The following is a 27485-nucleotide window of genomic DNA, read 5'->3' as shown; positions in this document are numbered from 1 at the left end:
GGTTGCCATAGCTTGCAAAGAGCACTGGAACACAGTCCTACACGGTCTCATGTGCTGGGCCACTTGGACTCAGTTAGGAATAGTGACTTACACCGAGAGAAACCTTCTCCTCCGCCTTCCTTCTGGGAACTCATACCTCCCCGCCCTCTACCTCAAGCAGGAAGTCGAGGTGAGATCCAACCTGAGCAAAGAGCACAATTCCTCACGTTACACTGGCAGGCCCTTGGAATATGCAGTGCCAACTCGGTTTTCCTCAGGCCTTCACTCGGTTAAGGATCTTGCCACACGTAGAAGCCTGTGCAATAAAACTTGTTTAGCCAAGGGCCCAGTGTGTCGCGATGGTCTCCCTTGGCCGTTCCAATTCTGCAAGTACTTAGGTTGGGTGTTAACTAGGTTAGGTGGCCCTGCTTAGAAAACCAGCGTTTCCCCCTTTGGAAATCTGGATACTCGTGGCCTCGGAGTTGTTTCCGAATCCCTAAATATGCCCAGCTTCTACTCACTGCAGGCACACCTGGGGAGGAAACCAGTATGTTCCCCAGACAAACAGGGTGCTTGCGCATTCAGAGGGGAGCGAATCTGTGGCCCACGTTCGTTCTGGGAAATCGCAAGGTGACCGCTAGCATCCGCGAACAAAAGCAGTCTTATCCCCTTTCGAAAGCTGGATTCTTGCGGCCTAGAACCTGTGTGCAAAAGTGTGGAATTGCCCAGCTCCTATTCACTGCAGGCACGCTTGCGAGGGAAACGAGTATTTTGCCCAGAGAAATCAGGTGCTTTCAATTCTTAGGGGGAGCTAATCCCACAGCCCTCGTTCGTTCTGGGAAACCACAAGACGACCACTAGTCTCATCGTAAGGACCAATCTTTCCCCCTGGCAAGCTCTGCGTGCAGCAGTTTCCATGAGGTCTTGGTCGTGGTTCAGCTTCAATGGAACACGAGTAGACCTTTCAGGTCTCCTAGGGCTCTGGCATCCGCACCGTTGCCCGTGTAAATACACTGAGTACCCCAAGTGTCCTCTCTGCATGCTGATCAACAGACAGCCTTGTAGGCCCTTCGGAACACTTCTTGGCATGCAGAATCCAGGGCGACACACTGCTCCCTTCCTTGGAGAACCAGGTTGACACAGCTTACAAATACCTCGGGAATATATTCCCAGCCGGTCTAATGGGCTGGGCAACTTTGACTCAGTGCAGAAGAGTGACGTGCCATGAGAGACACCCTCTGCCCAGCGTTCCTTCTGGGAACTCATAGCTGCCGGCCCTCTACATCATGCAGGAATTGGATGTGACATCCAACCTGGTCACAGACCACAATTCACCACATTACACTGGTAGGCCTCTGGAAGAGGCAGTGCCAAAAAGGCCTTCCTCAGGCCTTCTATTGGTTAGGGAACTTGCGACACTTAGACACCTGCTCATTAAAATTGATTCAGCAAAGGGCCCTGTGTGTCGCGTGTGTCTGCCTTCGCACCTCAAAGACTGCCGGTACTTAGGTTGCCTGTTAACTAGCATAGGAGGCCCTGCGTAGAAAAGCAGTCTCTTCCCGTTTGGAAAGCTGCATCCTTGCGGCAACAGAGCTGTGTTCAAAACCCTGAAAAGGCCCAGCGTCTATTCAGTGCAGCAACGCCTTGGGAGGAAAACACTAATTTCCACAGAGGAACTGGGTGCTTGCAATCCTTGTGGGGAGCTAATCCTGCCACCCTCGTTCTTTCGGGGAAACCGCAAGGTGACCACTAGGCTCCCCGTAAGTTCCCCTTTTGCCAACGGGCATGTTGGGCATACAGCAGTCTCCATGAAGTGTTCGTCGTTGTGCTGCATACATGCAACTCGAGGATGCCTTTCAGGACGCAATGGGCTCTCGCGTCCGCACTGTGTCCCGTGCAACTACACTGAGTACGCCAAGTCTCCTCTCTGCCTGCTGAGCAACAGACAGCCGTGTAGGCCCTTCGGAACACTTCTTGGCCTGCAGAGTCCAACGCGACACACTGTTCTCTTCCTTCGAAACCTAGGTTGCCATAGCTTGCAAAGAGCACTGGAACACAGTCCTACACGGTCTCATGTGCTGGGCCACTTGGACTCAGTTAGGAATAGTGACTTACACCGAGAGAAACCTTCTCCTCCGCCTTCCTTCTGGGAACTCATACCTCCCCGCCCTCTACCTCAAGCAGGAAGTCGAGGTGAGATCCAACCTGAGCAAAGAGCACAATTCCTCACGTTACACTGGCAGGCCCTTGGAATATGCAGTGCCAACTCGGTTTTCCTCAGGCCTTCACTCGGTTAAGGATCTTGCCACACGTAGAAGCCTGTGCAATAAAACTTGTTTAGCCAAGGGCCCAGTGTGTCGCGATGGTCTCCCTTGGCCGTTCCAATTCTGCAAGTACTTAGGTTGGGTGTTAACTAGGTTAGGTGGCCCTGCTTAGAAAACCAGCGTTTCCCCCTTTGGAAATCTGGATACTCGTGGCCTCGGAGTTGTTTCCGAATCCCTAAATATGCCCAGCTTCTACTCACTGCAGGCACACCTGGGGAGGAAACCAGTATGTTCCCCAGACAAACAGGGTGCTTGCGCATTCAGAGGGGAGCGAATCTGTGGCCCACGTTCGTTCTGGGAAATCGCAAGGTGACCGCTAGCATCCGCGAACAAAAGCAGTCTTATCCCCTTTCGAAAGCTGGATTCTTGCGGCCTAGAACCTGTGTGCAAAAGTGTGGAATTGCCCAGCTCCTATTCACTGCAGGCACGCTTGCGAGGGAAACGAGTATTTTGCCCAGAGAAATCAGGTGCTTTCAATTCTTAGGGGGAGCTAATCCCACAGCCCTCGTTCGTTCTGGGAAACCACAAGACGACCACTAGTCTCATCGTAAGGACCAATCTTTCCCCCTGGCAAGCTCTGCGTGCAGCAGTTTCCATGAGGTCTTGGTCGTGGTTCAGCTTCAATGGAACACGAGTAGACCTTTCAGGTCTCCTAGGGCTCTGGCATCCGCACCGTTGCCCGTGTAAATACACTGAGTACCCCAAGTGTCCTCTCTGCATGCTGATCAACAGACAGCCTTGTAGGCCCTTCGGAACACTTCTTGGCATGCAGAATCCAGGGCGACACACTGCTCCCTTCCTTGGAGAACCAGGTTGACACAGCTTACAAATACCTCGGGAATATATTCCCAGCCGGTCTAATGGGCTGGGCAACTTTGACTCAGTGCAGAAGAGTGACGTGCCATGAGAGACACCCTCTGCCCAGCGTTCCTTCTGGGAACTCATAGCTGCCGGCCCTCTACATCATGCAGGAATTGGATGTGACATCCAACCTGGTCAAAGACCACAATTCACCACATTACACTGGTAGGCCTCTGGAAGAGGCAGTGCCAAAAAGGCCTTCCTCAGGCCTTCTATTGGTTAGGGAACTTGCGACACTTAGACACCTGCTCATTAAAATTGATTCAGCAAAGGGCCCTGTGTGTCGCGTGTGTCTGCCTTCGCACCTCAAAGACTGCCGGTACTTAGGTTGCCTGTTAACTAGCATAGGAGGCCCTGCGTAGAAAAGCAGTCTCTTCCCGTTTGGAAAGCTGCATCCTTGCGGCAACAGAGCTGTGTTCAAAACCCTGAAAAGGCCCAGCGTCTATTCAGTGCAGCAACGCCTTGGGAGGAAAACACTAATTTCCACAGAGGAACTGGGTGCTTGCAATCCTTGTGGGGAGCTAATCCTGCCACCCTCGTTCTTTCGGGGAAACCGCAAGGTGACCACTAGGCTCCCCGTAAGTTCCCCTTTTGCCAACGGGCATGTTGGGCATACAGCAGTCTCCATGAAGTGTTCGTCGTTGTGCTGCATACATGCAACTCGAGGATGCCTTTCAGGACGCAATGGGCTCTCGCGTCCGCACTGTGTCCCGTGCAACTACACTGAGTACGCCAAGTCTCCTCTCTGCCTGCTGAGCAACAGACAGCCGTGTAGGCCCTTCGGAACACTTCTTGGCCTGCAGAGTCCAACGCGACACACTGTTCTCTTCCTTCGAAACCTAGGTTGCCATAGCTTGCAAAGAGCACTGGAACACAGTCCTACACGGTCTCATGTGCTGGGCCACTTGGACTCAGTTAGGAATAGTGACTTACACCGAGAGAAACCTTCTCCTCCGCCTTCCTTCTGGGAACTCATACCTCCCCGCCCTCTACCTCAAGCAGGAAGTCGAGGTGAGATCCAACCTGAGCAAAGAGCACAATTCCTCACGTTACACTGGCAGGCCCTTGGAATATGCAGTGCCAACTCGGTTTTCCTCAGGCCTTCACTCGGTTAAGGATCTTGCCACATGTAGAAGCCTGTGCAATAAAACTTGTTTAGCCAAGGGCCCAGTGTGTCGCGATGGTCTCCCTTGGCCGTTCCAATTCTGCAAGTACTTAGGTTGGGTGTTAACTAGGTTAGGTGGCCCTGCTTAGAAAACCAGCGTTTCCCCCTTTGGAAATCTGGATACTCGTGGCCTCGGAGTTGTTTCCGAATCCCTAAATATGCCCAGCTTCTACTCACTGCAGGCACACCTGGGGAGGAAACCAGTATGTTCCCCAGACAAACAGGGTGCTTGCGCATTCAGAGGGGAGCGAATCTGTGGCCCACGTTCGTTCTGGGAAATCGCAAGGTGACCGCTAGCATCCGCGAACAAAAGCAGTCTTATCCCCTTTCGAAAGCTGGATTCTTGCGGCCTAGAACCTGTGTGCAAAAGTGTGGAATTGCCCAGCTCCTATTCACTGCAGGCACGCTTGCGAGGGAAACGAGTATTTTGCCCAGAGAAATCAGGTGCTTTCAATTCTTAGGGGGAGCTAATCCCACAGCCCTCGTTCGTTCTGGGAAACCACAAGACGACCACTAGTCTCATCGTAAGGACCAATCTTTCCCCCTGGCAAGCTCTGCGTGCAGCAGTTTCCATGAGGTCTTGGTCGTGGTTCAGCTTCAATGGAACACGAGTAGACCTTTCAGGTCTCCTAGGGCTCTGGCATCCGCACCGTTGCCCGTGTAAATACACTGAGTACCCCAAGTGTCCTCTCTGCATGCTGATCAACAGACAGCCTTGTAGGCCCTTCGGAACACTTCTTGGCATGCAGAATCCAGGGCGACACACTGCTCCCTTCCTTGGAGAACCAGGTTGACACAGCTTACAAATACCTCGGGAATATATTCCCAGCCGGTCTAATGGGCTGGGCAACTTTGACTCAGTGCAGAAGAGTGACGTGCCATGAGAGACACCCTCTGCCCAGCGTTCCTTCTGGGAACTCATAGCTGCCGGCCCTCTACATCATGCAGGAATTGGATGTGACATCCAACCTGGTCACAGACCACAATTCACCACATTACACTGGTAGGCCTCTGGAAGAGGCAGTGCCAAAAAGGCCTTCCTCAGGCCTTCTATTGGTTAGGGAACTTGCGACACTTAGACACCTGCTCATTAAAATTGATTCAGCAAAGGGCCCTGTGTGTCGCGTGTGTCTGCCTTCGCACCTCAAAGACTGCCGGTACTTAGGTTGCCTGTTAACTAGCATAGGAGGCCCTGCGTAGAAAAGCAGTCTCTTCCCGTTTGGAAAGCTGCATCCTTGCGGCAACAGAGCTGTGTTCAAAACCCTGAAAAGGCCCAGCGTCTATTCAGTGCAGCAACGCCTTGGGAGGAAAACACTAATTTCCACAGAGGAACTGGGTGCTTGCAATCCTTGTGGGGAGCTAATCCTGCCACCCTCGTTCTTTCGGAGAAACCGCAAGGTGACCACTAGGCTCCCCGTAAGTTCCCCTTTTGCCAACGGGCATGTTGGGCATACAGCAGTCTCCATGAAGTGTTCGTCGTTGTGCTGCATACATGCAACTCGAGGATGCCTTTCAGGACGCAATGGGCTCTCGCGTCCGCACTGTGTCCCGTGCAACTACACTGAGTACGCCAAGTCTCCTCTCTGCCTGCTGAGCAACAGACAGCCGTGTAGGCCCTTCGGAACACTTCTTGGCCTGCAGAGTCCAACGCGACACACTGTTCTCTTCCTTCGAAACCTAGGTTGCCATAGCTTGCAAAGAGCACTGGAACACAGTCCTACACGGTCTCATGTGCTGGGCCACTTGGACTCAGTTAGGAATAGTGACTTACACCGAGAGAAACCTTCTCCTCCGCCTTCCTTCTGGGAACTCATACCTCCCCGCCCTCTACCTCAAGCAGGAAGTCGAGGTGAGATCCAACCTGAGCAAAGAGCACAATTCCTCACGTTACACTGGCAGGCCCTTGGAATATGCAGTGCCAACTCGGTTTTCCTCAGGCCTTCACTCGGTTAAGGATCTTGCCACATGTAGAAGCCTGTGCAATAAAACTTGTTTAGCCAAGGGCCCAGTGTGTCGCGATGGTCTCCCTTGGCCGTTCCAATTCTGCAAGTACTTAGGTTGGGTGTTAACTAGGTTAGGTGGCCCTGCTTAGAAAACCAGCGTTTCCCCCTTTGGAAATCTGGATACTCGTGGCCTCGGAGTTGTTTCCGAATCCCTAAATATGCCCAGCTTCTACTCACTGCAGGCACACCTGGGGAGGAAACCAGTATGTTCCCCAGACAAACAGGGTGCTTGCGCATTCAGAGGGGAGCGAATCTGTGGCCCACGTTCGTTCTGGGAAATCGCAAGGTGACCGCTAGCATCCGCGAACAAAAGCAGTCTTATCCCCTTTCGAAAGCTGGATTCTTGCGGCCTAGAACCTGTGTGCAAAAGTGTGGAATTGCCCAGCTCCTATTCACTGCAGGCACGCTTGCGAGGGAAACGAGTATTTTGCCCAGAGAAATCAGGTGCTTTCAATTCTTAGGGGGAGCTAATCCCACAGCCCTCGTTCGTTCTGGGAAACCACAAGACGACCACTAGTCTCATCGTAAGGACCAATCTTTCCCCCTGGCAAGCTCTGCGTGCAGCAGTTTCCATGAGGTCTTGGTCGTGGTTCAGCTTCAATGGAACACGAGTAGACCTTTCAGGTCTCCTAGGGCTCTGGCATCCGCACCGTTGCCCGTGTAAATACACTGAGTACCCCAAGTGTCCTCTCTGCATGCTGATCAACAGACAGCCTTGTAGGCCCTTCGGAACACTTCTTGGCATGCAGAATCCAGGGCGACACACTGCTCCCTTCCTTGGAGAACCAGGTTGACACAGCTTACAAATACCTCGGGAATATATTCCCAGCCGGTCTAATGGGCTGGGCAACTTTGACTCAGTGCAGAAGAGTGACGTGCCATGAGAGACACCCTCTGCCCAGCGTTCCTTCTGGGAACTCATAGCTGCCGGCCCTCTACATCATGCAGGAATTGGATGTGACATCCAACCTGGTCAAAGACCACAATTCACCACATTACACTGGTAGGCCTCTGGAAGAGGCAGTGCCAAAAAGGCCTTCCTCAGGCCTTCTATTGGTTAGGGAACTTGCGACACTTAGACACCTGCTCATTAAAATTGATTCAGCAAAGGGCCCTGTGTGTCGCGTGTGTCTGCCTTCGCACCTCAAAGACTGCCGGTACTTAGGTTGCCTGTTAACTAGCATAGGAGGCCCTGCGTAGAAAAGCAGTCTCTTCCCGTTTGGAAAGCTGCATCCTTGCGGCAACAGAGCTGTGTTCAAAACCCTGAAAAGGCCCAGCGTCTATTCAGTGCAGCAACGCCTTGGGAGGAAAACACTAATTTCCACAGAGGAACTGGGTGCTTGCAATCCTTGTGGGGAGCTAATCCTGCCACCCTCGTTCTTTCGGGGAAACCGCAAGGTGACCACTAGGCTCCCCGTAAGTTCCCCTTTTGCCAACGGGCATGTTGGGCATACAGCAGTCTCCATGAAGTGTTCGTCGTTGTGCTGCATACATGCAACTCGAGGATGCCTTTCAGGACGCAATGGGCTCTCGCGTCCGCACTGTGTCCCGTGCAACTACACTGAGTACGCCAAGTCTCCTCTCTGCCTGCTGAGCAACAGACAGCCGTGTAGGCCCTTCGGAACACTTCTTGGCCTGCAGAGTCCAACGCGACACACTGTTCTCTTCCTTCGAAACCTAGGTTGCCATAGCTTGCAAAGAGCACTGGAACACAGTCCTACACGGTCTCATGTGCTGGGCCACTTGGACTCAGTTAGGAATAGTGACTTACACCGAGAGAAACCTTCTCCTCCGCCTTCCTTCTGGGAACTCATACCTCCCCGCCCTCTACCTCAAGCAGGAAGTCGAGGTGAGATCCAACCTGAGCAAAGAGCACAATTCCTCACGTTACACTGGCAGGCCCTTGGAATATGCAGTGCCAACTCGGTTTTCCTCAGGCCTTCACTCGGTTAAGGATCTTGCCACATGTAGAAGCCTGTGCAATAAAACTTGTTTAGCCAAGGGCCCAGTGTGTCGCGATGGTCTCCCTTGGCCGTTCCAATTCTGCAAGTACTTAGGTTGGGTGTTAACTAGGTTAGGTGGCCCTGCTTAGAAAACCAGCGTTTCCCCCTTTGGAAATCTGGATACTCGTGGCCTCGGAGTTGTTTCCGAATCCCTAAATATGCCCAGCTTCTACTCACTGCAGGCACACCTGGGGAGGAAACCAGTATGTTCCCCAGACAAACAGGGTGCTTGCGCATTCAGAGGGGAGCGAATCTGTGGCCCACGTTCGTTCTGGGAAATCGCAAGGTGACCGCTAGCATCCGCGAACAAAAGCAGTCTTATCCCCTTTCGAAAGCTGGATTCTTGCGGCCTAGAACCTGTGTGCAAAAGTGTGGAATTGCCCAGCTCCTATTCACTGCAGGCACGCTTGCGAGGGAAACGAGTATTTTGCCCAGAGAAATCAGGTGCTTTCAATTCTTAGGGGGAGCTAATCCCACAGCCCTCGTTCGTTCTGGGAAACCACAAGACGACCACTAGTCTCATCGTAAGGACCAATCTTTCCCCCTGGCAAGCTCTGCGTGCAGCAGTTTCCATGAGGTCTTGGTCGTGGTTCAGCTTCAATGGAACACGAGTAGACCTTTCAGGTCTCCTAGGGCTCTGGCATCCGCACCGTTGCCCGTGTAAATACACTGAGTACCCCAAGTGTCCTCTCTGCATGCTGATCAACAGACAGCCTTGTAGGCCCTTCGGAACACTTCTTGGCATGCAGAATCCAGGGCGACACACTGCTCCCTTCCTTGGAGAACCAGGTTGACACAGCTTACAAATACCTCGGGAATATATTCCCAGCCGGTCTAATGGGCTGGGCAACTTTGACTCAGTGCAGAAGAGTGACGTGCCATGAGAGACACCCTCTGCCCAGCGTTCCTTCTGGGAACTCATAGCTGCCGGCCCTCTACATCATGCAGGAATTGGATGTGACATCCAACCTGGTCAAAGACCACAATTCACCACATTACACTGGTAGGCCTCTGGAAGAGGCAGTGCCAAAAAGGCCTTCCTCAGGCCTTCTATTGGTTAGGGAACTTGCGACACTTAGACACCTGCTCATTAAAATTGATTCAGCAAAGGGCCCTGTGTGTCGCGTGTGTCTGCCTTCGCACCTCAAAGACTGCCGGTACTTAGGTTGCCTGTTAACTAGCATAGGAGGCCCTGCGTAGAAAAGCAGTCTCTTCCCGTTTGGAAAGCTGCATCCTTGCGGCAACAGAGCTGTGTTCAAAACCCTGAAAAGGCCCAGCGTCTATTCAGTGCAGCAACGCCTTGGGAGGAAAACACTAATTTCCACAGAGGAACTGGGTGCTTGCAATCCTTGTGGGGAGCTAATCCTGCCACCCTCGTTCTTTCGGGGAAACCGCAAGGTGACCACTAGGCTCCCCGTAAGTTCCCCTTTTGCCAACGGGCATGTTGGGCATACAGCAGTCTCCATGAAGTGTTCGTCGTTGTGCTGCATACATGCAACTCGAGGATGCCTTTCAGGACGCAATGGGCTCTCGCGTCCGCACTGTGTCCCGTGCAACTACACTGAGTACGCCAAGTCTCCTCTCTGCCTGCTGAGCAACAGACAGCCGTGTAGGCCCTTCGGAACACTTCTTGGCCTGCAGAGTCCAACGCGACACACTGTTCTCTTCCTTCGAAACCTAGGTTGCCATAGCTTGCAAAGAGCACTGGAACACAGTCCTACACGGTCTCATGTGCTGGGCCACTTGGACTCAGTTAGGAATAGTGACTTACACCGAGAGAAACCTTCTCCTCCGCCTTCCTTCTGGGAACTCATACCTCCCCGCCCTCTACCTCAAGCAGGAAGTCGAGGTGAGATCCAACCTGAGCAAAGAGCACAATTCCTCACGTTACACTGGCAGGCCCTTGGAATATGCAGTGCCAACTCGGTTTTCCTCAGGCCTTCACTCGGTTAAGGATCTTGCCACACGTAGAAGCCTGTGCAATAAAACTTGTTTAGCCAAGGGCCCAGTGTGTCGCGATGGTCTCCCTTGGCCGTTCCAATTCTGCAAGTACTTAGGTTGGGTGTTAACTAGGTTAGGTGGCCCTGCTTAGAAAACCAGCGTTTCCCCCTTTGGAAATCTGGATACTCGTGGCCTCGGAGTTGTTTCCGAATCCCTAAATATGCCCAGCTTCTACTCACTGCAGGCACACCTGGGGAGGAAACCAGTATGTTCCCCAGACAAACAGGGTGCTTGCGCATTCAGAGGGGAGCGAATCTGTGGCCCACGTTCGTTCTGGGAAATCGCAAGGTGACCGCTAGCATCCGCGAACAAAAGCAGTCTTATCCCCTTTCGAAAGCTGGATTCTTGCGGCCTAGAACCTGTGTGCAAAAGTGTGGAATTGCCCAGCTCCTATTCACTGCAGGCACGCTTGCGAGGGAAACGAGTATTTTGCCCAGAGAAATCAGGTGCTTTCAATTCTTAGGGGGAGCTAATCCCACAGCCCTCGTTCGTTCTGGGAAACCACAAGACGACCACTAGTCTCATCGTAAGGACCAATCTTTCCCCCTGGCAAGCTCTGCGTGCAGCAGTTTCCATGAGGTCTTGGTCGTGGTTCAGCTTCAATGGAACACGAGTAGACCTTTCAGGTCTCCTAGGGCTCTGGCATCCGCACCGTTGCCCGTGTAAATACACTGAGTACCCCAAGTGTCCTCTCTGCATGCTGATCAACAGACAGCCTTGTAGGCCCTTCGGAACACTTCTTGGCATGCAGAATCCAGGGCGACACACTGCTCCCTTCCTTGGAGAACCAGGTTGACACAGCTTACAAATACCTCGGGAATATATTCCCAGCCGGTCTAATGGGCTGGGCAACTTTGACTCAGTGCAGAAGAGTGACGTGCCATGAGAGACACCCTCTGCCCAGCGTTCCTTCTGGGAACTCATAGCTGCCGGCCCTCTACATCATGCAGGAATTGGATGTGACATCCAACCTGGTCACAGACCACAATTCACCACATTACACTGGTAGGCCTCTGGAAGAGGCAGTGCCAAAAAGGCCTTCCTCAGGCCTTCTATTGGTTAGGGAACTTGCGACACTTAGACACCTGCTCATTAAAATTGATTCAGCAAAGGGCCCTGTGTGTCGCGTGTGTCTGCCTTCGCACCTCAAAGACTGCCGGTACTTAGGTTGCCTGTTAACTAGCATAGGAGGCCCTGCGTAGAAAAGCAGTCTCTTCCCGTTTGGAAAGCTGCATCCTTGCGGCAACAGAGCTGTGTTCAAAATCCTGAAAAGGCCCAGCGTCTATTCAGTGCAGCAACGCCTTGGGAGGAAAACACTAATTTCCACAGAGGAACTGGGTGCTTGCAATCCTTGTGGGGAGCTTATCCTGCCACCCTCGTTCTTTCGGGGAAATCGCAAGGTGACCACTAGGCTCCCCGTAAGTTCCCCTTTTGCCAACGGGCATGTTGGGCATACAGCAGTTTCCATGAAGTGTTCGTCGTTGTGCTGCATACATGCAACTCGAGGATGCCTTTCAGGACGCAATGGGCTCTCGCGTCCGCACTGTGTCCCGTGCAACTACACTGAGTACGCCAAGTCTCCTCTCTGCCTGCTGAGCAACAGACAGCCGTGTAGGCCCTTCGGAACACTTCTTGGCCTGCAGAGTCCAACGCGACACACTGTTCTCTTCCTTCGAAACCTAGGTTGCCATAGCTTGCAAAGAGCACTGGAACACAGTGCCTACACGGTCTCATGTGCTGGGCCACTTGGACTCAGTTAGGAATAGTGACTTACACCGAGAGAAACCTTCTCCTCCGCCTTCCTTCTGGGAACTCATACCTCCCCGCCCTCTACCTCAAGCAGGAAGTCGAGGTGAGATCCAACCTGAGCAAAGAGCACAATTCCTCACGTTACACTGGCAGGCCCTTGGAATATGCAGTGCCAACTCGGTTTTCCTCAGGCCTTCACTCGGTTAAGGATCTTGCCACACGTAGAAGCCTGTGCAATAAAACTTGTTTAGCCAAGGGCCCAGTGTGTCGCGATGGTCTCCCTTGGCCGTTCCAATTCTGCAAGTACTTAGGTTGGGTGTTAACTAGGTTAGGTGGCCCTGCTTAGAAAACCAGCGTTTCCCCCTTTGGAAATCTGGATACTCGTGGCCTCGGAGTTGTTTCCGAATCCCTAAATATGCCCAGCTTCTACTCACTGCAGGCACACCTGGGGAGGAAACCAGTATGTTCCCCAGACAAACAGGGTGCTTGCGCATTCAGAGGGGAGCGAATCTGTGGCCCACGTTCGTTCTGGGAAATCGCAAGGTGACCGCTAGCATCCGCGAACAAAAGCAGTCTTATCCCCTTTCGAAAGCTGGATTCTTGCGGCCTAGAACCTGTGTGCAAAAGTGTGGAATTGCCCAGCTCCTATTCACTGCAGGCACGCTTGCGAGGGAAACGAGTATTTTGCCCAGAGAAATCAGGTGCTTTCAATTCTTAGGGGGAGCTAATCCCACAGCCCTCGTTCGTTCTGGGAAACCACAAGACGACCACTAGTCTCATCGTAAGGACCAGTCTTTCCCCCTGGCAAGCTCTGCGTGCAGCAGTTTCCATGAGGTCTTGGTCGTGGTTCAGCTTCAATGGAACACGAGTAGACCTTTCAGGTCTCCTAGGGCTCTGGCATCCGCACCGTTGCCCGTGTAAATACACTGAGTACCCCAAGTGTCCTCTCTGCATGCTGATCAACAGACAGCCTTGTAGGCCCTTCGGAACACTTCTTGGCATGCAGAATCCAGGGCGACACACTGCTCCCTTCCTTGGAGAACCAGGTTGACACAGCTTACAAATACCTCGGGAATATATTCCCAGCCGGTCTAATGGGCTGGGCAACTTTGACTCAGTGCAGAAGAGTGACGTGCCATGAGAGACACCCTCTGCCCAGCGTTCCTTCTGGGAACTCATAGCTGCCGGCCCTCTACATCATGCAGGAATTGGATGTGACATCCAACCTGGTCACAGACCACAATTCACCACATTACACTGGTAGGCCTCTGGAAGAGGCAGTGCCAAAAAGGCCTTCCTCAGGCCTTCTATTGGTTAGGGAACTTGCGACACTTAGACACCTGCTCATTAAAATTGATTCAGCAAAGGGCCCTGTGTGTCGCGTGTGTCTGCCTTCGCACCTCAAAGACTGCCGGTACTTAGGTTGCCTGTTAACTAGCATAGGAGGCCCTGCGTAGAAAAGCAGTCTCTTCCCGTTTGGAAAGCTGCATCCTTGCGGCAACAGAGCTGTGTTCAAAACCCTGAAAAGGCCCAGCGTCTATTCAGTGCAGCAACGCCTTGGGAGGAAAACACTAATTTCCACAGAGGAACTGGGTGCTTGCAATCCTTGTGGGGAGCTAATCCTGCCACCCTCGTTCTTTCGGGGAAACCGCAAGGTGACCACTAGGCTCCCCGTAAGTTCCCCTTTTGCCAACGGGCATGTTGGGCATACAGCAGTCTCCATGAAGTGTTTGTCGTTGTGCTGCATACATGCAACTCGAGGATGCCTTTCAGGACGCAATGGGCTCTCGCGTCCGCACTGTGTCCCGTGCAACTACACTGAGTACGCCAAGTCTCCTCTCTGCCTGCTGAGCAACAGACAGCCGTGTAGGCCCTTCGGAACACTTCTTGGCCTGCAGAGTCCAACGCGACACACTGTTCTCTTCCTTCGAAACCTAGGTTGCCATAGCTTGCAAAGAGCACTGGAACACAGTCCTACACGGTCTCATGTGCTGGGCCACTTGGACTCAGTTAGGAATAGTGACTTACACCGAGAGAAACCTTCTCCTCCGCCTTCCTTCTGGGAACTCATACCTCCCCGCCCTCTACCTCAAGCAGGAAGTCGAGGTGAGATCCAACCTGAGCAAAGAGCACAATTCCTCACGTTACACTGGCAGGCCCTTGGAATATGCAGTGCCAACTCGGTTTTCCTCAGGCCTTCACTCGGTTAAGGATCTTGCCACACGTAGAAGCCTGTGCAATAAAACTTGTTTAGCCAAGGGCCCAGTGTGTCGCGATGGTCTCCCTTGGCCGTTCCAATTCTGCAAGTACTTAGGTTGGGTGTTAACTAGGTTAGGTGGCCCTGCTTAGAAAACCAGCGTTTCCCCCTTTGGAAATCTGGATACTCGTGGCCTCGGAGTTGTTTCCGAATCCCTAAATATGCCCAGCTTCTACTCACTGCAGGCACACCTGGGGAGGAAACCAGTATGTTCCCCAGACAAACAGGGTGCTTGCGCATTCAGAGGGGAGCGAATCTGTGGCCCACGTTCGTTCTGGGAAATCGCAAGGTGGCCGCTAGCATCCGCGAACAAAAGCAGTCTTATCCCCTTTCGAAAGCTGGATTCTTGCGGCCTAGAACCTGTGTGCAAAAGTGTGGAATTGCCCAGCTCCTATTCACTGCAGGCACGCTTGCGAGGGAAACGAGTATTTTGCCCAGAGAAATCAGGTGCTTTCAATTCTTAGGGGGAGCTAATCCCACAGCCCTCGTTCGTTCTGGGAAACCACAAGACGACCACTAGTCTCATCGTAAGGACCAGTCTTTCCCCCTGGCAAGCTCTGCGTGCAGCAGTTTCCATGAGGTCTTGGTCGTGGTTCAGCTTCAATGGAACACGAGTAGACCTTTCAGGTCTCCTAGGGCTCTGGCATCCGCACCGTTGCCCGTGTAAATACACTGAGTACCCCAAGTGTCCTCTCTGCATGCTGATCAACAGACAGCCTTGTAGGCCCTTCGGAACACTTCTTGGCATGCAGAATCCAGGGCGACACACTGCTCCCTTCCTTGGAGAACCAGGTTGACACAGCTTACAAATACCTCGGGAATATATTCCCAGCCGGTCTAATGGGCTGGGCAATTTTGACTCAGTGCAGAAGAGTGACGTGCCATGAGAGACACCCTCCGCCCAGCGTTCCTTCTGGGAACTCATAGCTGCCGGCCCTCTACATCATGCAGGAATTGGATGTGACATCCAACCTGGTCAAAGACCACAATTCACCACATTACACTGGTAGGCCTCTGGAAGAGGCAGTGCCAAAAAGGCCTTCCTCAGGCCTTCTATTGGTTAGGGAACTTGCGACACTTAGACACCTGCTCATTAAAATTGATTCAGCAAAGGGCCCTGTGTGTCGCGTGTGTCTGCCTTCGCACCTCAAAGACTGCCGGTACTTAGGTTGCCTGTTAACTAGCATAGGAGGCCCTGCGTAGAAAAGCAGTCTCTTCCCGTTTGGAAAGCTGCATCCTTGCGGCAACAGAGCTGTGTTCAAAACCCTGAAAAGGCCCAGCGTCTATTCAGTGCAGCAACGCCTTGGGAGGAAAACACTAATTTCCACAGAGGAACTGGGTGCTTGCAATCCTTGTGGGGAGCTAATCCTGCCACCCTCGTTCTTTCGGGGAAACCGCAAGGTGACCACTAGGCTCCCCGTAAGTTCCCCTTTTGCCAACGGGCATGTTGGGCATACAGCAGTCTCCATGAAGTGTTCGTCGTTGTGCTGCATACATGCAACTCGAGGATGCCTTTCAGGACGCAATGGGCTCTCGCGTCCGCACTGTGTCCCGTGCAACTACACTGAGTACGCCAAGTCTCCTCTCTGCCTGCTGAGCAACAGACAGCCGTGTAGGCCCTTCGGAACACTTCTTGGCCTGCAGAGTCCAACGCGACACACTGTTCTCTTCCTTCGAAACCTAGGTTGCCATAGCTTGCAAAGAGCACTGGAACACAGTCCTACACGGTCTCATGTGCTGGGCCACTTGGACTCAGTTAGGAATAGTGACTTACACCGAGAGAAACCTTCTCCTCCGCCTTCCTTCTGGGAACTCATACCTCCCCGCCCTCTACCTCAAGCAGGAAGTCGAGGTGAGATCCAACCTGAGCAAAGAGCACAATTCCTCACGTTACACTGGCAGGCCCTTGGAATATGCAGTGCCAACTCGGTTTTCCTCAGGCCTTCACTCGGTTAAGGATCTTGCCACACGTAGAAGCCTGTGCAATAAAACTTGTTTAGCCAAGGGCCCAGTGTGTCGCGATGGTCTCCCTTGGCCGTTCCAATTCTGCAAGTACTTAGGTTGGGTGTTAACTAGGTTAGGTGGCCCTGCTTAGAAAACCAGCGTTTCCCCCTTTGGAAATCTGGATACTCGTGGCCTCGGAGTTGTTTCCGAATCCCTAAATATGCCCAGCTTCTACTCACTGCAGGCACACCTGGGGAGGAAACCAGTATGTTCCCCAGACAAACAGGGTGCTTGCGCATTCAGAGGGGAGCGAATCTGTGGCCCACGTTCGTTCTGGGAAATCGCAAGGTGACCGCTAGCATCCGCGAACAAAAGCAGTCTTATCCCCTTTCGAAAGCTGGATTCTTGCGGCCTAGAACCTGTGTGCAAAAGTGTGGAATTGCCCAGCTCCTATTCACTGCAGGCACGCTTGCGAGGGAAACGAGTATTTTGCCCAGAGAAATCAGGTGCTTTCAATTCTTAGGGGGAGCTAATCCCACAGCCCTCGTTCGTTCTGGGAAACCACAAGACGACCACTAGTCTCATCGTAAGGACCAATCTTTCCCCCTGGCAAGCTCTGCGTGCAGCAGTTTCCATGAGGTCTTGGTCGTGGTTCAGCTTCAATGGAACACGAGTAGACCTTTCAGGTCTCCTAGGGCTCTGGCATCCGCACCGTTGCCCGTGTAAATACACTGAGTACCCCAAGTGTCCTCTCTGCATGCTGATCAACAGACAGCCTTGTAGGCCCTTCGGAACACTTCTTGGCATGCAGAATCCAGGGCGACACACTGCTCCCTTCCTTGGAGAACCAGGTTGACACAGCTTACAAATACCTCGGGAATATATTCCCAGCCGGTCTAATGGGCTGGGCAACTTTGACTCAGTGCAGAAGAGTGACGTGCCATGAGAGACACCCTCTGCCCAGCGTTCCTTCTGGGAACTCATAGCTGCCGGCCCTCTACATCATGCAGGAATTGGATGTGACATCCAACCTGGTCACAGACCACAATTCACCACATTACACTGGTAGGCCTCTGGAAGAGGCAGTGCCAAAAAGGCCTTCCTCAGGCCTTCTATTGGTTAGGGAACTTGCGACACTTAGACACCTGCTCATTAAAATTGATTCAGCAAAGGGCCCTGTGTGTCGCGTGTGTCTGCCTTCGCACCTCAAAGACTGCCGGTACTTAGGTTGCCTGTTAACTAGCATAGGAGGCCCTGCGTAGAAAAGCAGTCTCTTCCCGTTTGGAAAGCTGCATCCTTGCGGCAACAGAGCTGTGTTCAAAACCCTGAAAAGGCCCAGCGTCTATTCAGTGCAGCAACGCCTTGGGAGGAAAACACTAATTTCCACAGAGGAACTGGGTGCTTGCAATCCTTGTGGGGAGCTAATCCTGCCACCCTCGTTCTTTCGGGGAAACCGCAAGGTGACCACTAGGCTCCCCGTAAGTTCCCCTTTTGCCAACGGGCATGTTGGGCATACAGCAGTCTCCATGAAGTGTTCGTCGTTGTGCTGCATACATGCAACTCGAGGATGCCTTTCAGGACGCAATGGGCTCTCGCGTCCGCACTGTGTCCCGTGCAACTACACTGAGTACGCCAAGTCTCCTCTCTGCCTGCTGAGCAACAGACAGCCGTGTAGGCCCTTCGGAACACTTCTTGGCCTGCAGAGTCCAACGCGACACACTGTTCTCTTCCTTCGAAACCTAGGTTGCCATAGCTTGCAAAGAGCACTGGAACACAGTCCTACACGGTCTCATGTGCTGGGCCACTTGGACTCAGTTAGGAATAGTGACTTACACCGAGAGAAACCTTCTCCTCCGCCTTCCTTCTGGGAACTCATACCTCCCCGCCCTCTACCTCAAGCAGGAAGTCGAGGTGAGATCCAACCTGAGCAAAGAGCACAATTCCTCACGTTACACTGGCAGGCCCTTGGAATATGCAGTGCCAACTCGGTTTTCCTCAGGCCTTCACTCGGTTAAGGATCTTGCCACACGTAGAAGCCTGTGCAATAAAACTTGTTTAGCCAAGGGCCCAGTGTGTCGCGATGGTCTCCCTTGGCCGTTCCAATTCTGCAAGTACTTAGGTTGGGTGTTAACTAGGTTAGGTGGCCCTGCTTAGAAAACCAGCGTTTCCCCCTTTGGAAATCTGGATACTCGTGGCCTCGGAGTTGTTTCCGAATCCCTAAATATGCCCAGCTTCTACTCACTGCAGGCACACCTGGGGAGGAAACCAGTATGTTCCCCAGACAAACAGGGTGCTTGCGCATTCAGAGGGGAGCGAATCTGTGGCCCACGTTCGTTCTGGGAAATCGCAAGGTGGCCGCTAGCATCCGCGAACAAAAGCAGTCTTATCCCCTTTCGAAAGCTGGATTCTTGCGGCCTAGAACCTGTGTGCAAAAGTGTGGAATTGCCCAGCTCCTATTCACTGCAGGCACGCTTGCGAGGGAAACGAGTATTTTGCCCAGAGAAATCAGGTGCTTTCAATTCTTAGGGGGAGCTAATCCCACAGCCCTCGTTCGTTCTGGGAAACCACAAGACGACCACTAGTCTCATCGTAAGGACCAATCTTTCCCCCTGGCAAGCTCTGCGTGCAGCAGTTTCCATGAGGTCTTTGTCGTGGTTCAGCTTCAATGGAACACGAGTAGACCTTTCAGGTCTCCTAGGGCTCTGGCATCCGCACCGTTGCCCGTGTAAATACACTGAGTACCCCCAAGTGTCCTCTCTGCATGCTGATCAACAGACAGCCTTGTAGGCCCTTCGGAACACTTCTTGGCATGCAGAATCCAGGGCGACACACTGCTCCCTTCCTTGGAGAACCAGGTTGACACAGCTTACAAATACCTCGGGAATATATTCCCAGCCGGTCTAATGGGCTGGGCAACTTTGACTCAGTGCAGAAGAGTGACGTGCCATGAGAGACACCCTCTGCCCAGCGTTCCTTCTGGGAACTCATAGCTGCCGGCCCTCTACATCATGCAGGAATTGGATGTGACATCCAACCTGGTCAAAGACCACAATTCACCACATTACACTGGTAGGCCTCTGGAAGAGGCAGTGCCAAAAAGGCCTTCCTCAGGCCTTCTATTGGTTAGGGAACTTGCGACACTTAGACACCTGCTCATTAAAATTGATTCAGCAAAGGGCCCTGTGTGTCGCGTGTGTCTGCCTTCGCACCTCAAAGACTGCCGGTACTTAGGTTGCCTGTTAACTAGCATAGGAGGCCCTGCGTAGAAAAGCAGTCTCTTCCCGTTTGGAAAGCTGCATCCTTGCGGCAACAGAGCTGTGTTCAAAACCCTGAAAAGGCCCAGCGTCTATTCAGTGCAGCAACGCCTTGGGAGGAAAACACTAATTTCCACAGAGGAACTGGGTGCTTGCAATCCTTGTGGGGAGCTAATCCTGCCACCCTCGTTCTTTCGGGGAAACCGCAAGGTGCCCACTAGGCTCCCCGTAAGTTCCCCTTTTGCCAACGGGCATGTTGGGCATACAGCAGTCTCCATGAAGTGTTCGTCGTTGTGCTGCATACATGCAACTCGAGGATGCCTTTCAGGACGCAATGGGCTCTCGCGTCCGCACTGTGTCCCGTGCAACTACACTGAGTACGCCAAGTCTCCTCTCTGCCTGCTGAGCAACAGACAGCCGTGTAGGCCCTTCGGAACACTTCTTGGCCTGCAGAGTCCAACGCGACACACTGTTCTCTTCCTTCGAAACCTAGGTTGCCATAGCTTGCAAAGAGCACTGGAACACAGTCCTACACGGTCTCATGTGCTGGGCCACTTGGACTCAGTTAGGAATAGTGACTTACACCGAGAGAAACCTTCTCCTCCGCCTTCCTTCTGGGAACTCATACCTCCCCGCCCTCTACCTCAAGCAGGAAGTCGAGGTGAGATCCAACCTGAGCAAAGAGCACAATTCCTCACGTTACACTGGCAGGCCCTTGGAATATGCAGTGCCAACTCGGTTTTCCTCAGGCCTTCACTCGGTTAAGGATCTTGCCACACGTAGAAGCCTGTGCAATAAAACTTGTTTAGCCAAGGGCCCAGTGTGTCGCGATGGTCTCCCTTGGCCGTTCCAATTCTGCAAGTACTTAGGTTGGGTGTTAACTAGGTTAGGTGGCCCTGCTTAGAAAACCAGCGTTTCCCCCTTTGGAAATCTGGATACTCGTGGCCTCGGAGTTGTTTCCGAATCCCTAAATATGCCCAGCTTCTACTCACTGCAGGCACACCTGGGGAGGAAACCAGTATGTTCCCCAGACAAACAGGGTGCTTGCGCATTCAGAGGGGAGCGAATCTGTGGCCCACGTTCGTTCTGGGAAATCGCAAGGTGACCGCTAGCATCCGCGAACAAAAGCAGTCTTATCCCCTTTCGAAAGCTGGATTCTTGCGGCCTAGAACCTGTGTGCAAAAGTGTGGAATTGCCCAGCTCCTATTCACTGCAGGCACGCTTGCGAGGGAAACGAGTATTTTGCCCAGAGAAATCAGGTGCTTTCAATTCTTAGGGGGAGCTAATCCCACAGCCCTCGTTCGTTCTGGGAAACCACAAGACGACCACTAGTCTCATCGTAAGGACCAATCTTTCCCCCTGGCAAGCTCTGCGTGCAGCAGTTTCCATGAGGTCTTGGTCGTGGTTCAGCTTCAATGGAACACGAGTAGACCTTTCAGGTCTCCTAGGGCTCTGGCATCCGCACCGTTGCCCGTGTAAATACACTGAGTACCCCAAGTGTCCTCTCTGCATGCTGATCAACAGACAGCCTTGTAGGCCCTTCGGAACACTTCTTGGCATGCAGAATCCAGGGCGACACACTGCTCCCTTCCTTGGAGAACCAGGTTGACACAGCTTACAAATACCTCGGGAATATATTCCCAGCCGGTCTAATGGGCTGGGCAACTTTGACTCAGTGCAGAAGAGTGACGTGCCATGAGAGACACCCTCTGCCCAGCGTTCCTTCTGGGAACTCATAGCTGCCGGCCCTCTACATCATGCAGGAATTGGATGTGACATCCAACCTGGTCAAAGACCACAATTCACCACATTACACTGGTAGGCCTCTGGAAGAGGCAGTGCCAAAAAGGCCTTCCTCGGGCCTTCTATTGGTTAGGGAACTTGCGACACTTAGACACCTGCTCATTAAAATTGATTCAGCAAAGGGCCCTGTGTGTCGCGTGTGTCTGCCTTCGCACCTCAAAGACTGCCGGTACTTAGGTTGCCTGTTAACTAGCATAGGAGGCCCTGCGTAGAAAAGCAGTCTCTTCCCGTTTGGAAAGCTGCATCCTTGCGGCAACAGAGCTGTGTTCAAAACCCTGAAAAGGCCCAGCGTCTATTCAGTGCAGCAACGCCTCGGGAGGAAAACACTAATTTCCACAGAGGAACTGGGTGCTTGCAATCCTTGTGGGGAGCTAATCCTGCCACCCTCGTTCTTTCGGGGAAACCGCAAGGTGACCACTAGGCTCCCCGTAAGTTCCCCTTTTGCCAACGGGCATGTTGGGCATACAGCAGTCTCCATGAAGTGTTCGTCGTTGTGCTGCATACATGCAACTCGAGGATGCCTTTCAGGACGCAATGGGCTCTCGCGTCCGCACTGTGTCCCGTGCAACTACACTGAGTACGCCAAGTCTCCTCTCTGCCTGCTGAGCAACAGACAGCCGTGTAGGCCCTTCGGAACACTTCTTGGCCTGCAGAGTCCAACGCGACACACTGTTCTCTTCCTTCGAAACCTAGGTTGCCATAGCTTGCAAAGAGCACTGGAACACAGTCCTACACGGTCTCATGTGCTGGGCCACTTGGACTCAGTTAGGAATAGTGACTTACACCGAGAGAAACCTTCTCCTCCGCCTTCCTTCTGGGAACTCATACCTCCCCGCCCTCTACCTCAAGCAGGAAGTCGAGGTGAGATCCAACCTGAGCAAAGAGCACAATTCCTCACGTTACACTGGCAGGCCCTTGGAATATGCAGTGCCAACTCGGTTTTCCTCAGGCCTTCACTCGGTTAAGGATCTTGCCACACGTAGAAGCCTGTGCAATAAAACTTGTTTAGCCAAGGGCCCAGTGTGTCGCGATGGTCTCCCTTGGCCGTTCCAATTCTGCAAGTACTTAGGTTGGGTGTTAACTAGGTTAGGTGGCCCTGCTTAGAAAACCAGCGTTTCCCCCTTTGGAAATCTGGATACTCGTGGCCTCGGAGTTGTTTCCGAATCCCTAAATATGCCCAGCTTCTACTCACTGCAGGCACACCTGGGGAGGAAACCAGTATGTTCCCCAGACAAACAGGGTGCTTGCGCATTCAGAGGGGAGCGAATCTGTGGCCCACGTTCGTTCTGGGAAATCGCAAGGTGACCGCTAGCATCCGCGAACAAAAGCAGTCTTATCCCCTTTCGAAAGCTGGATTCTTGCGGCCTAGAACCTGTGTGCAAAAGTGTGGAATTGCCCAGCTCCTATTCACTGCAGGCACGCTTGCGAGGGAAACGAGTATTTTGCCCAGAGAAATCAGGTGCTTTCAATTCTTAGGGGGAGCTAATCCCACAGCCCTCGTTCGTTCTGGGAAACCACAAGACGACCACTAGTCTCATCGTAAGGACCAATCTTTCCCCCTGGCAAGCTCTGCGTGCAGCAGTTTCCATGAGGTCTTGGTCGTGGTTCAGCTTCAATGGAACACGAGTAGACCTTTCAGGTCTCCTAGGGCTCTGGCATCCGCACCGTTGCCCGTGTAAATACACTGAGTACCCCAAGTGTCCTCTCTGCATGCTGATCAACAGACAGCCTTGTAGGCCCTTCGGAACACTTCTTGGCATGCAGAATCCAGGGCGACACACTGCTCCCTTCCTTGGAGAACCAGGTTGACACAGCTTACAAATACCTCGGGAATATATTCCCAGCCGGTCTAATGGGCTGGGCAACTTTGACTCAGTGCAGAAGAGTGACGTGCCATGAGAGACACCCTCTGCCCAGCGTTCCTTCTGGGAACTCATAGCTGCCGGCCCTCTACATCATGCAGGAATTGGATGTGACATCCAACCTGGTCACAGACCACAATTCACCACATTACACTGGTAGGCCTCTGGAAGAGGCAGTGCCAAAAAGGCCTTCCTCAGGCCTTCTATTGGTTAGGGAACTTGCGACACTTAGACACCTGCTCATTAAAATTGATTCAGCAAAGGGCCCTGTGTGTCGCGTGTGTCTGCCTTCGCACCTCAAAGACTGCCGGTACTTAGGTTGCCTGTTAACTAGCATAGGAGGCCCTGCGTAGAAAAGCAGTCTCTTCCCGTTTGGAAAGCTGCATCCTTGCGGCAACAGAGCTGTGTTCAAAACCCTGAAAAGGCCCAGCGTCTATTCAGTGCAGCAACGCCTTGGGAGGAAAACACTAATTTCCACAGAGGAACTGGGTGCTTGCAATCCTTGTGGGGAGCTAATCCTGCCACCCTCGTTCTTTCGGGGAAACCGCAAGGTGACCACTAGGCTCCCCGTAAGTTCCCCTTTTGCCAACGGGCATGTTGGGCATACAGCAGTCTCCATGAAGTGTTCGTCGTTGTGCTGCATACATGCAACTCGAGGATGCCTTTCAGGACGCAATGGGCTCTCGCGTCCGCACTGTGTCCCGTGCAACTACACTGAGTACGCCAAGTCTCCTCTCTGCCTGCTGAGCAACAGACAGCCGTGTAGGCCCTTCGGAACACTTCTTGGCCTGCAGAGTCCAACGCGACACACTGTTCTCTTCCTTCGAAACCTAGGTTGCCATAGCTTGCAAAGAGCACTGGAACACAGTCCTACACGGTCTCATGTGCTGGGCCACTTGGACTCAGTTAGGAATAGTGACTTACACCGAGAGAAACCTTCTCCTCCGCCTTCCTTCTGGGAACTCATACCTCCCCGCCCTCTACCTCAAGCAGGAAGTCGAGGTGAGATCCAACCTGAGCAAAGAGCACAATTCCTCACGTTACACTGGCAGGCCCTTGGAATATGCAGTGCCAACTCGGTTTTCCTCAGGCCTTCACTCGGTTAAGGATCTTGCCACACGTAGAAGCCTGTGCAATAAAACTTGTTTAGCCAAGGGCCCAGTGTGTCGCGATGGTCTCCCTTGGCCGTTCCAATTCTGCAAGTACTTAGGTTGGGTGTTAACTAGGTTAGGTGGCCCTGCTTAGAAAACCAGCGTTTCCCCCTTTGGAAATCTGGATACTCGTGGCCTCGGAGTTGTTTCCGAATCCCTAAATATGCCCAGCTTCTACTCACTGCAGGCACACCTGGGGAGGAAACCAGTATGTTCCCCAGACAAACAGGGTGCTTGCGCATTCAGAGGGGAGCGAATCTGTGGCCCACGTTCGTTCTGGGAAATCGCAAGGTGGCCGCTAGCATCCGCGAACAAAAGCAGTCTTATCCCCTTTCGAAAGCTGGATTCTTGCGGCCTAGAACCTGTGTGCAAAAGTGTGGAATTGCCCAGCTCCTATTCACTGCAGGCACGCTTGCGAGGGAAACGAGTATTTTGCCCAGAGAAATCAGGTGCTTTCAATTCTTAGGGGGAGCTAATCCCACAGCCCTCGTTCGTTCTGGGAAACCACAAGACGACCACTAGTCTCATCGTAAGGACCAGTCTTTCCCCCTGGCAAGCTCTGCGTGCAGCAGTTTCCATGAGGTCTTGGTCGTGGTTCAGCTTCAATGGAACACGAGTAGACCTTTCAGGTCTCCTAGGGCTCTGGCATCCGCACCGTTGCCCGTGTAAATACACTGAGTACCCCAAGTGTCCTCTCTGCATGCTGATCAACAGACAGCCTTGTAGGCCCTTCGGAACACTTCTTGGCATGCAGAATCCAGGGCGACACACTGCTCCCTTCCTTGGAGAACCAGGTTGACACAGCTTACAAATACCTCGGGAATATATTCCCAGCCGGTCTAATGGGCTGGGCAATTTTGACTCAGTGCAGAAGAGTGACGTGCCATGAGAGACACCCTCCGCCCAGCGTTCCTTCTGGGAACTCATAGCTGCCGGCCCTCTACATCATGCAGGAATTGGATGTGACATCCAACCTGGTCAAAGACCACAATTCACCACATTACACTGGTAGGCCTCTGGAAGAGGCAGTGCCAAAAAGGCCTTCCTCAGGCCTTCTATTGGTTAGGGAACTTGCGACACTTAGACACCTGCTCATTAAAATTGATTCAGCAAAGGGCCCTGTGTGTCGCGTGTGTCTGCCTTCGCACCTCAAAGACTGCCGGTACTTAGGTTGCCTGTTAACTAGCATAGGAGGCCCTGCGTAGAAAAGCAGTCTCTTCCCGTTTGGAAAGCTGCATCCTTGCGGCAACAGAGCTGTGTTCAAAACCCTGAAAAGGCCCAGCGTCTATTCAGTGCAGCAACGCCTTGGGAGGAAAACACTAATTTCCACAGAGGAACTGGGTGCTTGCAATCCTTGTGGGGAGCTAATCCTGCCACCCTCGTTCTTTCGGGGAAACCGCAAGGTGACCACTAGGCTCCCCGTAAGTTCCCCTTTTGCCAACGGGCATGTTGGGCATACAGCAGTCTCCATGAAGTGTTCGTCGTTGTGCTGCATACATGCAACTCGAGGATGCCTTTCAGGATGCAATGGGCTCTCGCGTCCGCACTGTGTCCCGTGCAACTACACTGAGTACGCCAAGTCTCCTCTCTGCCTGCTGAGCAACAGACAGCCGTGTAGGCCCTTCGGAACACTTCTTGGCCTGCAGAGTCCAACGCGACACACTGTTCTCTTCCTTCGAAACCTAGGTTGCCATAGCTTGCAAAGAGCACTGGAACACAGTCCTACACGGTCTCATGTGCTGGGCCACTTGGACTCAGTTAGGAATAGTGACTTACACCGAGAGAAACCTTCTCCTCCGCCTTCCTTCTGGGAACTCATACCTCCCCGCCCTCTACCTCAAGCAGGAAGTCGAGGTGAGATCCAACCTGAGCAAAGAGCACAATTCCTCACGTTACACTGGCAGGCCCTTGGAATATGCAGTGCCAACTCGGTTTTCCTCAGGCCTTCACTCGGTTAAGGATCTTGCCACACGTAGAAGCCTGTGCAATAAAACTTGTTTAGCCAAGGGCCCAGTGTGTCGCGATGGTCTCCCTTGGCCGTTCCAATTCTGCAAGTACTTAGGTTGGGTGTTAACTAGGTTAGGTGGCCCTGCTTAGAAAACCAGCGTTTCCCCCTTTGGAAATCTGGATACTCGTGGCCTCGGAGTTGTTTCCGAATCCCTAAATATGCCCAGCTTCTACTCACTGCAGGCACACCTGGGGAGGAAACCAGTATGTTCCCCAGACAAACAGGGTGCTTGCGCATTCAGAGGGGAGCGAATCTGTGGCCCACGTTCGTTCTGGGAAATCGCAAGGTGACCGCTAGCATCCGCGAACAAAAGCAGTCTTATCCCCTTTCGAAAGCTGGATTCTTGCGGCCTAGAACCTGTGTGCAAAAGTGTGGAATTGCCCAGCTCCTATTCACTGCAGGCACGCTTGCGAGGGAAACGAGTATTTTGCCCAGAGAAATCAGGTGCTTTCAATTCTTAGGGGGAGCTAATCCCACAGCCCTCGTTCGTTCTGGGAAACCACAAGACGACCACTAGTCTCATCGTAAGGACCAATCTTTCCCCCTGGCAAGCTCTGCGTGCAGCAGTTTCCATGAGGTCTTGGTCGTGGTTCAGCTTCAATGGAACACGAGTAGACCTTTCAGGTCTCCTAGGGCTCTGGCATCCGCACCGTTGCCCGTGTAAATACACTGAGTACCCCAAGTGTCCTCTCTGCATGCTGATCAACAGACAGCCTTGTAGGCCCTTCGGAACACTTCTTGGCATGCAGAATCCAGGGCGACACACTGCTCCCTTCCTTGGAGAACCAGGTTGACACAGCTTACAAATACCTCGGGAATATATTCCCAGCCGGTCTAATGGGCTGGGCAACTTTGACTCAGTGCAGAAGAGTGACGTGCCATGAGAGACACCCTCTGCCCAGCGTTCCTTCTGGGAACTCATAGCTGCCGGCCCTCTACATCATGCAGGAATTGGATGTGACATCCAACCTGGTCACAGACCACAATTCACCACATTACACTGGTAGGCCTCTGGAAGAGGCAGTGCCAAAAAGGCCTTCCTCAGGCCTTCTATTGGTTAGGGAACTTGCGACACTTAGACACCTGCTCATTAAAATTGATTCAGCAAAGGGCCCTGTGTG

This window comes from Balaenoptera ricei, chromosome 7 (assembly GCF_028023285.1).
Source record: "Balaenoptera ricei isolate mBalRic1 chromosome 7, mBalRic1.hap2, whole genome shotgun sequence".
Taxonomy (NCBI): domain Eukaryota; kingdom Metazoa; phylum Chordata; class Mammalia; order Artiodactyla; family Balaenopteridae; genus Balaenoptera; species Balaenoptera ricei.
Note: the sequence above shows the minus strand (reverse complement) of the source record.